This window comes from Hipposideros armiger, unplaced genomic scaffold (genome assembly GCF_001890085.2).
Source record: "Hipposideros armiger isolate ML-2016 unplaced genomic scaffold, ASM189008v1 scaffold_180, whole genome shotgun sequence".
Lineage (NCBI taxonomy): Eukaryota > Metazoa > Chordata > Mammalia > Chiroptera > Hipposideridae > Hipposideros > Hipposideros armiger.
In genome coordinates, this window is record NW_017731530.1 from 1,080,627 (window position 1) to 1,089,330 (window position 8,704).

Below are 8,704 nucleotides of genomic sequence, written 5' to 3' on the forward strand. Positions count from 1 at the left end.
GTAAAATAAAAGTATACTTAAGTACTTTTAAATCCTTGTCCTAAAATTGTGTTTGAATGTAACAATATTGGATCAGTGTCTAAGAAAAATTTTAAAAGGCAACAATAAAAGATACTGGAGATGCTTCATACATGCAGAGTGGATAAGGTGTGTTAGAGAGCTTGAGAACCTTGACAGCTGTTTTCTTTATTCTTAGCCAAAACCAGAGGAACTGGGAAAGATAATGTAAGTGTAGCATCTGGTCCCATGACCTAAAATAATCATTTGGTGCTTTGGAATGGGTTAAATTTTAATTATTTTTGAGCCCATCTAGACCAGCTGGGAAAATAAGGAACACTTTGTCCTAAATGGTACTTTCACTGGCTGGCTGCTTTCCCCACAGCTGGCAGTTCAGCAGGGAGCCCTCCTAAGCTCTGATGTGAGGGACACTTACTCTCTCTCCCTGATGCTGTGTGCAACCTTCAAATGCTTTCCTAGGTTGGGATTCATCAAAGGGTATCAAGAAAAGTCTTTGTGAGCTTTTCCTGAGGAAACTGTTAAATGCATAAGTGGCTACTGCATAAGCTAATAGATTTTTTTTTGGTCTTATTCAAGACAGCAGCAATGTTTTCACAGAAATAGGGATGTGGGAAGAGTCTCCAGTAATAGCAAGTCTTCACTGAATGAATGATGCACCTGTTTGGACTGAGTCCGAGTTGTTCCCAGACTTGTGTCTCAGACGCCCCAAGCTCACAGAACACTCCAGGCAGCTGAGTCGAGACATAGGTTTATTGAGGCTTACAGACCAGGGAGAGTCTCCGGTGTCGGTGGCCAGAGGGGTAGTGCCAGGCAGACAAGAAGCAAGGTTATGTAGGTACAGCAAAAGGAAGAGCATTTCGTGGGAGAATCATCTGGCAGGCTCATATGTACACAGTGTCTCTTCCAAAAAGCCAGGAGTTCTTGACTACTGCCAGCTCATCTGCCTGTGGGCCAGGTCCCTACAGCACCCAAAAGGAACACAATGTTAACACTCCTCAAATTACAAACACCCAGCTTATGAAGCTCCCTATGTACAAGTGGCTGGTTGAACACTCATCTTTTCCTGTGCCTCCCTATTTTATAGCCAGTTCTACCCACATCATCATACATGCAGGCAGGATACAGCCATCCTGGGCTGGCAAGGCTTTCTGCTGGCTAACAGGAACATTCTCTCGCTTCACACCTGCCTACCACCTCCTTTTTCTCTAAGAGGGGTCATGTACTTTCTGGACACTTTTTTTTTTTGCAATTTATTAGTAGTAATACAAGGTCTGACAAGTTCACAAACTCATCCTAGAAAAAGTGCTACATACCTCATTGCTGGATTATCACTATGGTCACCTTCAAAAAACTCCCCTTGGGAAGCTATGCACTGACACCAGCGCCTGGTCCACCCTTCAAAGCAATTTTGGAACTCTTTTTTCTGGAATGGCCATCAGAGCTGTCATATTACCCTTGATGTCCTGAATGTCATCAAAATGTCTTGCTTTCAATATTTCCTTTATCTTCAGGTAAAGAAAAATCATTAGGGACCAGATCAGGTGAGTAGGGAGTGTGTTCCAATACAGTTATTTGTGTACTGGCTAAAAACTCCCTCACAGACAGTGCATTGTCATGATTCAAGAGCCATGAATTGTTGGTGAAAAGTTCAAGTCGGCTAACTTTTTCATGCAGCCTTTTCAGCACTTTCCAACAGTAAACTTGGTTAACCGTTTGTCGAGTTGGTACAAATTCATAATGAATAATCCCTCTGATATCAAAAAAGGTTAACACGATTGAAACAAATTCACGAACTTAATTATCTGACTTCATATATCAATTCTACGTTCGCCAACAGCTCTCTCATCTTTTCTAACCCTTCTTTCTTCTCTCTCCTCCAGTCCTTTTCTAATTATCTCAAGCAAACAAAATCTCTCTGTTGTTCTACATGTATCTCTTCTTCATCCTTCTTCTTTTATTTTAAAGAAAAAAAAAGCCATAAGCATCTTAAGGTTTATCTCATCCACTCACATGATTTTATCAATGTATTTAATTTCCAAGTTGGGTCTCTAATTGAGAAGCAACTGAGTTTCAGTTTCCAATGTCCACCTGGCTTCTGGATATCACCTGGGTGTTTCACAAGCCCCTGCAACTCAACATGTTCCAAACTAAACTTTCACTGTGATCATCTCTCCTCAAGTCTATTCCTTCTCTTGAATTCTCTCCCTTTAATTCGTTGGTACCACCTTCCACCTAGCCAGCCTTTCTAGAAAGTATCAGTGTCTCCTTCTCCCTACCAGCTAACCCTGCCTTGTCACCCCTCAACTGGATTAGTGCTTAGTCTGATAATTGGTCTTCCTACTGCAGTCTTGATCTCACTGAAATTCCTTCTCCATTCTAGTGTGTTCTAGGGTGCATTGGAGAGAAAATCCCCTAAATAGAGGCTCAGTCTTCCACTGAATACAACCATGTACAGCAGGGCACAGATGAGAGTATAGATTGTAACTATTATGCTTGAGCAAAGAAAAAACTCTTACATCACATAATTGCAGTGAGGAAAGGGAATTATATTCAAAGTCACTTTCGCTTAAGAATTCTGCTCGCTTGCTTAAAAAAAAAATAAAAGTGTGTTAATGTATTAGCTTTCTATTGCTGCCAAGACAAATCACCACAAACTTAGTGGCTTAAAACGACAGCTTATCATCTCAACAGTTACATGGCTTAGAAGTCTGGGCACAACCGGCTCAGCTGGGTGTTTTGCTGAAGACCTCACAAGGTCTTCAGCAAAAATCAGGTTGTCAGCTGGACAGGGTGTTTCTTTGGAGACCGCTGGGAAGATGGCTTCCATGCTCATTTAGGTGTTGGCAGAGTCCAGTTCCTTGTGGTTGTACGACTGAGTTCCCTATTTCCTTGCTGGCTGTCCGCTGGGGACCAGTCTTTACTTGTAAAAGCAGTCCACATCCCTTCGCATACTGTCTATGTGGCCCCCTCCTTGGGAGATTAACCCGGATAACCTGGATGGGCCTGATCTAATCACGTGAGCCCTTAAGAACAGTGAACTTTCTGCAGCTGGGGCAAGAAAAACGTAGCAAAGGGGAAGCTCATTGAAATTTGAAGGAGAGGGACAAATTGGCTCTACAGAAGCTGGAGGGCAAGAGGTTAAAAAGGAAAAGGGAAACCTCTACCTGTCCCACGCTCTTAATATCTTCCTGGTTTGGTTTGATTGTGAAGTATCTTCATCCAGGGTTGCCAGTTTGGCAGACCTTAAAACAGAATGCCAGCCAGAGTGATCTACCTACATGCGAAAACGTAGTTTCTTTCCTGGCTAACGTGCTCTCCTGCCGCCTGACCCCACTCATCGAACGGAGGCCCTGCCTTGGGTGCAGCACTCTATCTAGTACTGGGCCCTAGAGTGAGGCAGTGGATTCACATCAGGAGAAGCATGCAGAGAGGACCACGCCGCCACCAAGTGCTAGGCTCTCACTTGGAGAAGCTTGCTGCTGTCCCCATCGCCAGAACATCCATGCCCAAGTCTTTCGGGGCATGTTTTTTCATTTCTCTTGAATGAATAACTAGAAGTGAAATTGCTGCATCCTATGGTAGCTATATTTAACTTTATTTTTAATCCTATTCTGTGTATATTTCTAGGTCTAAGGTAGAGATGTATACTAGATAATGATGCTTTTGAACGTACTGTTTCTAACTTTTAGGGAAATGCCGGGTTATTTTTAAAAACTGGTTGTACCATGTTCCATTCCTGCCAGCATTGATGAGACTTTGTTATTTCACATCTCACCAACTTTGAATTATTAATCTTTTAAATTTTAGTGTGTGGTAGTATCTGGGGTTTTAATTTGCACTTATCTGATGCCTCATGGTGTTGTACATATTATCATGGTTTATTGTCCATTCACATTGTCTCTTGTAGGGTGTCTATTTAAATCTTCTACTATTTTTAAATTGAATTGTTTTTCTTCTTGTTAACTGAGTTGTAAGCATCCTTTATCTATTTCATCTGCAAGTCCTTTATCAGATAAGTTTCATGAATATTTTCCTGCATTGTGTGATAGCTAATCATATGTGTGCTTTCATAGCTAATAATGTGTAGTGCACCATGAGTAAGCTTAGAGACATAAATCAATTTAAATTTGACCAAAATAAAAATGTGAAATAAATAATAGGATAGGAGGCAGCTGTGAAGTTGCCATGTAAGTGACTGGAGTCCTAGGACAAGAACTCTAGTCGCCGAGGAGGACATTCTAGAGGGGACAGGCCTGAGAGGCAGGCAGCTACTGACAAGCAGGAGCATGAAGAGACCCCTTCAATTCTGCTTCAATGGAAAACCCATTGAATAGTGAAAGTCACAACTCTGTAGCCATGAAGGCAAACCTGCGGGACACACCAGTTACATCTTATAGCACATACTGTCTGCTGCTTTGTAACAACTGGAGACATGGAGGTAAATCTGAAAAATAAGCTGGCAACTTTCTCCAATTCAAAGAGTTTATGCTCTGATTTAGGATTTTCTAATTAGCCATTTCAGCCCATGGTGATTAGAATAGCGAGGGGAGTGTTTTCATTGTAGTGTTTGCTGAGACAGCCTGTGTAGACTTCATTACAATTCTATTTCCTCTCATTTAGAACACGCTGAGAACAGTGGTTATATATGCTGGGAAATTGCTCTTTGAGCATGTGTGAGGGAAAAGGCTGCTGACATCTTCAGTGAAATACATTCAGGTGTTTGTTATGCTGAGGGTTTCTCACTTTCTGAGCAAGTTAATATTTTATTTATAGAGGAAATGTTATGAGGCAATGCCTGGAATGTCTACATTCTTGTGCTGTTTAGAAAAAGAAACCACAAAAACATTATACAACATGTAGATTTTCATCGTTACCTTTCATACATTATTGTGGTGCTTTTTAAATAAAGACTTATAATTTTAAGTCTTGAATTTATTATTCTAAACCTTCAGCGAGATGGGAATTCTGTGCAATAAACCCTTAGAGGAGAGGACACACTTCCTCACCCATCCTGGATGTGGCAAAGGAAACCAAAGGGCGGGGTTCCCCTTTCTCCATGGAGGAGCACAACACAGAGTCAAAATAACATGTGAAGATCCCACCTGCTCCCTCGGTGACACAGCCCTGGAGCTCTGCCCCGTGGTGCTGGACCCACTCTGGGAGAATGGCTGATTGCCTGGAGCTCACCACACTGGCTTGGGCTGCAGAGGAAGGCCTTCAGTTTGTGTCCTGTACGAAGTGGTGTGTGAGATGGAGAACAGCATTCTTGGGGGAGGTGTCTTCACCCCTACAAGGTTTCTCCTTTTTGTTCTCTTGGCCATGAAATCCTAACAGCTAGTGTTTATACAGTGATTTTCAACTGACAAAGCAACTACCAACAACCCCGCCACAGTGGTAACTGCTAAATGCTTTACAACCAGCTTCTACTGTGGTCAGTTTCCATGGGAGGTGACTGAATGAGGAGTGGGGGAAGAGATGGCACCGTCGGCCCTACCCAGGGGGTAGCAGTCTCAGAGAGGGCATGGGCCAGCCACTGTGCATGTCTGCATTTAATTCCCTCAGACAAACTCGATGAGGTAGGTATTCAATGCTCTGTTGGGATGAATGCTTAAAGACACTTAAGTAACGGGTCAGAAAGTGGTGGAGCCGGGACTAGAATTTAGCTGGCCTGATCCGTTTGCCTGAGGTCACACAGCTGGCAGGAGCTGTGGTAGGGCCTCAGGGCCCCGTGTTCTGTTGGGAGGCTTCTCTTATCCCAAGGGAGCCCCTTCTGATTTTTGTTTTCTAGCCTGTGAAATTAGAAAGCTCCACAGTCAGGTCTATAAATTGTCAGAAGCACCCTTATTTTATTTATACTTGTGTAGGGACCTGGCCCACAGGCAGATGAGCTGGCTGCCGTCAAGGTCTCCTGGCTTCTTGAGACGCTGTGTACATGACAGCCTGCCAGGTGATTTCTCCCACGAAATGCTCTTCCTTTTGCTGTACCTACATAACCTTGCTTCTTGTCTGCCTGCAGACGGGTCACTACCCCTCTAGCCACCGACACCGGGGACTCTCCCTGGTCTGTAAGGCTCAATAAACCTATGTCTCGACTCAGCCACTTGTGTTCTTTGGGCTGCAGCTTCTCAGAATCAAACCTGGAAACACCTCGGACTCAGTCTGAATAACTTTTTAAAAAATGACTCAGAAGTGAGGCAGGAAAATAATGGCTGCTCTGGGAGGGGCAGAAGAGAGAAGGCTCTGGGCCTCGTTCTGTCCAATTACGCTGAGTGACTGTGGGAAGCGGATTCACTCTCTTCGTGCCCTGGTTTTCTCGTACACACAGTGGGGATGACTGATGACTGATGCCAGGTGCAGAGTACATGCTTAATGCATGTTAGCTACTCATACTGTCTCGAAATGTTCTGGCTTTGTATATATTTAATGAAACAAGCTGAGCTTTACAGGGAACACTTACATGTTCTTTGCAGGCTCAGAAACATGCAGAATAATTCATGGACACTGTATGGACCATTGCTCTCCCTTGCACCAGCTGTGTGTTACGGGTTCTTACCAGCACATTTCAGAGTTTTGACAAACATAATGATTAATATTTCTAGTTGAGTAATAAAGTAATTTGATGTCAGGGCTTCCTTGTCCTTTTAATAAAAATCAAATATTTCAGACATATAAAAAGGTAGAGAGAAAAATGTAATGGACAAGGAGGTATCGCCTACCTAGCATGAGAAACAAAGCATTTAAATATTGCTGAGGACTCCTGGGGACGCTTTCATGATCCCATTTTCCTCTATACGACTGCCAGGGTTCCCATCACCCTGAATTCTCTGTTTATCATTCCCATGCTTGTCTTTCTGCTTTATATACATAGTCCTATACAATACCCCCATGCAAAATACAGAATTGTCATTAATGTTTTTAAACCTTATAATATTGCATATGGCCTTCTTCTCTTTGTTTTAATGGCATGGTTTTGGGGGTAAATCCATGTTGATACGTGTAGTACTAGTTCATTTATTTTAACTGTGATATAGTATTTCATTGTATGAACATATACACTTAAAAAAAGTCAGTTCTCTTAGTGATGGATATTTAAATTGTTTCCAATTTTTTTACCATCCCCAAATAGTTAATATTCTTGTTTATGTCACCTTGTGCATACATGTGAGAATTTTCTCTGAAATTTATACCTAAGAGTAGAATTTCTAGGACACAGAGGTGTGCACCTTTAATCTTGAGATTAAAAAAACAAAAAACGAAACTATTTTCAAAATCAATTGTGTCAATTTACCTGCTTACTACCAGTATATTAGAGTTTTCGTCAATCCATATCCTTAAAATGCTTTTTTATTGTTTGACTTTAGAAAGAGCCCAGATCTAATGGATTTGAAATAGTCTCAATGTAACTTTAATTTGCATTCTCCTGATAAGCTGGGCATTTACCTCTTTGCTCTCAGATCTTTCCCCTCTTCTATCCTGGAGGGAGCCCATCTCTGAAAGAATAGTTCCCAGGGTCCCGTGACCACTGGTGTCCATTTACATTTAGCTAATCGGAAGCCCCGGTAGGGAATTGAAGCGGTGAAGCCAGGGTCTTTCTCCCCATTCACTCTGTTTCTGGTGGAGTCTCCATTCGGTCTGATTCACTTGCCCAAGGTCACACAAAGGGCAGGAGCGCCCAGCAGTGCTCTGTCTCCTCCACAGGTCCCGCTCCCTTTGTCCAGCCTGTCGTGGCTGCAACTCTGCTGGGTGGACCCTTCTTTGTTCAGTGCTCTTTGAATAGTACCTTGCCCTGAATTCTGAAAACACCATCTCTTCTCTTTCCAGCCAAGGGGTTCCTGTAGGTATCTCTTGGTTGCCTTACCTTTTGCATTTCCAAAGCCTCTGTATTAAATTTCTTGTGTGGAATGGGTGTCAATGTTGCTTTTCAGTTTGAACCCTTGGTAATCTAACACAAGTGTGACTGAGCTTCTTTTCTTTTTCTTCCTCCTTTCCTTTCTTCTTTTGCCATTTTTATCTTCTCTGCTGTAAATTCACTGCACATGTCTTTATCTATTTTTCTATTGGGTTATCTTTTCCTTATTGAGTTGTAGGAATTCTTTAAAACTTCTGAATATATATGATTTGCTAATGTTTTTATCCTGTCCTGTGGCTTGCCTTCTGATTTTTTAAGTGATGTATTTTAATGCTGAGAAATGTTTATTTTAAAGGTAATCACATGTATCACGCTTCCCCTTTGTGACTTGTGTTTTTCCTGTCACTTAAGAATTCTTTCCTACCCAGGAGTCAAAAAGATATGCAACTGTTGTTTTGTTTTTTAACTTTTCTAACTCTTGCTTTTCACAGTCACATCTAACTTTGTTTTTCACATGTCAGGTATTTACTTCACCTGAAATTAATGTTCACATATGTGAACTGTAGAGGTTTGATCCTTTCTTTCTTTCATATGGGTAACCAGTTATCTAGAATCAGTGGTGTCCTGGAGGTGCTTCCTGCCAGCTCATGGAAGTCCATTGTTAAATTACCAGGAATTTTGTTAGCTGGTAGTTAAACACATTACTAGCTTTTATCAGCCATAGGGGGGACAGAAGGAATATTTATTCCACAGAAATGGGAAAATGCTACAAATGAACTTCCTCTCTGACCCCAAGGAACCAGTTGTTGACCATACTAGCATACCACTGCACAGAAG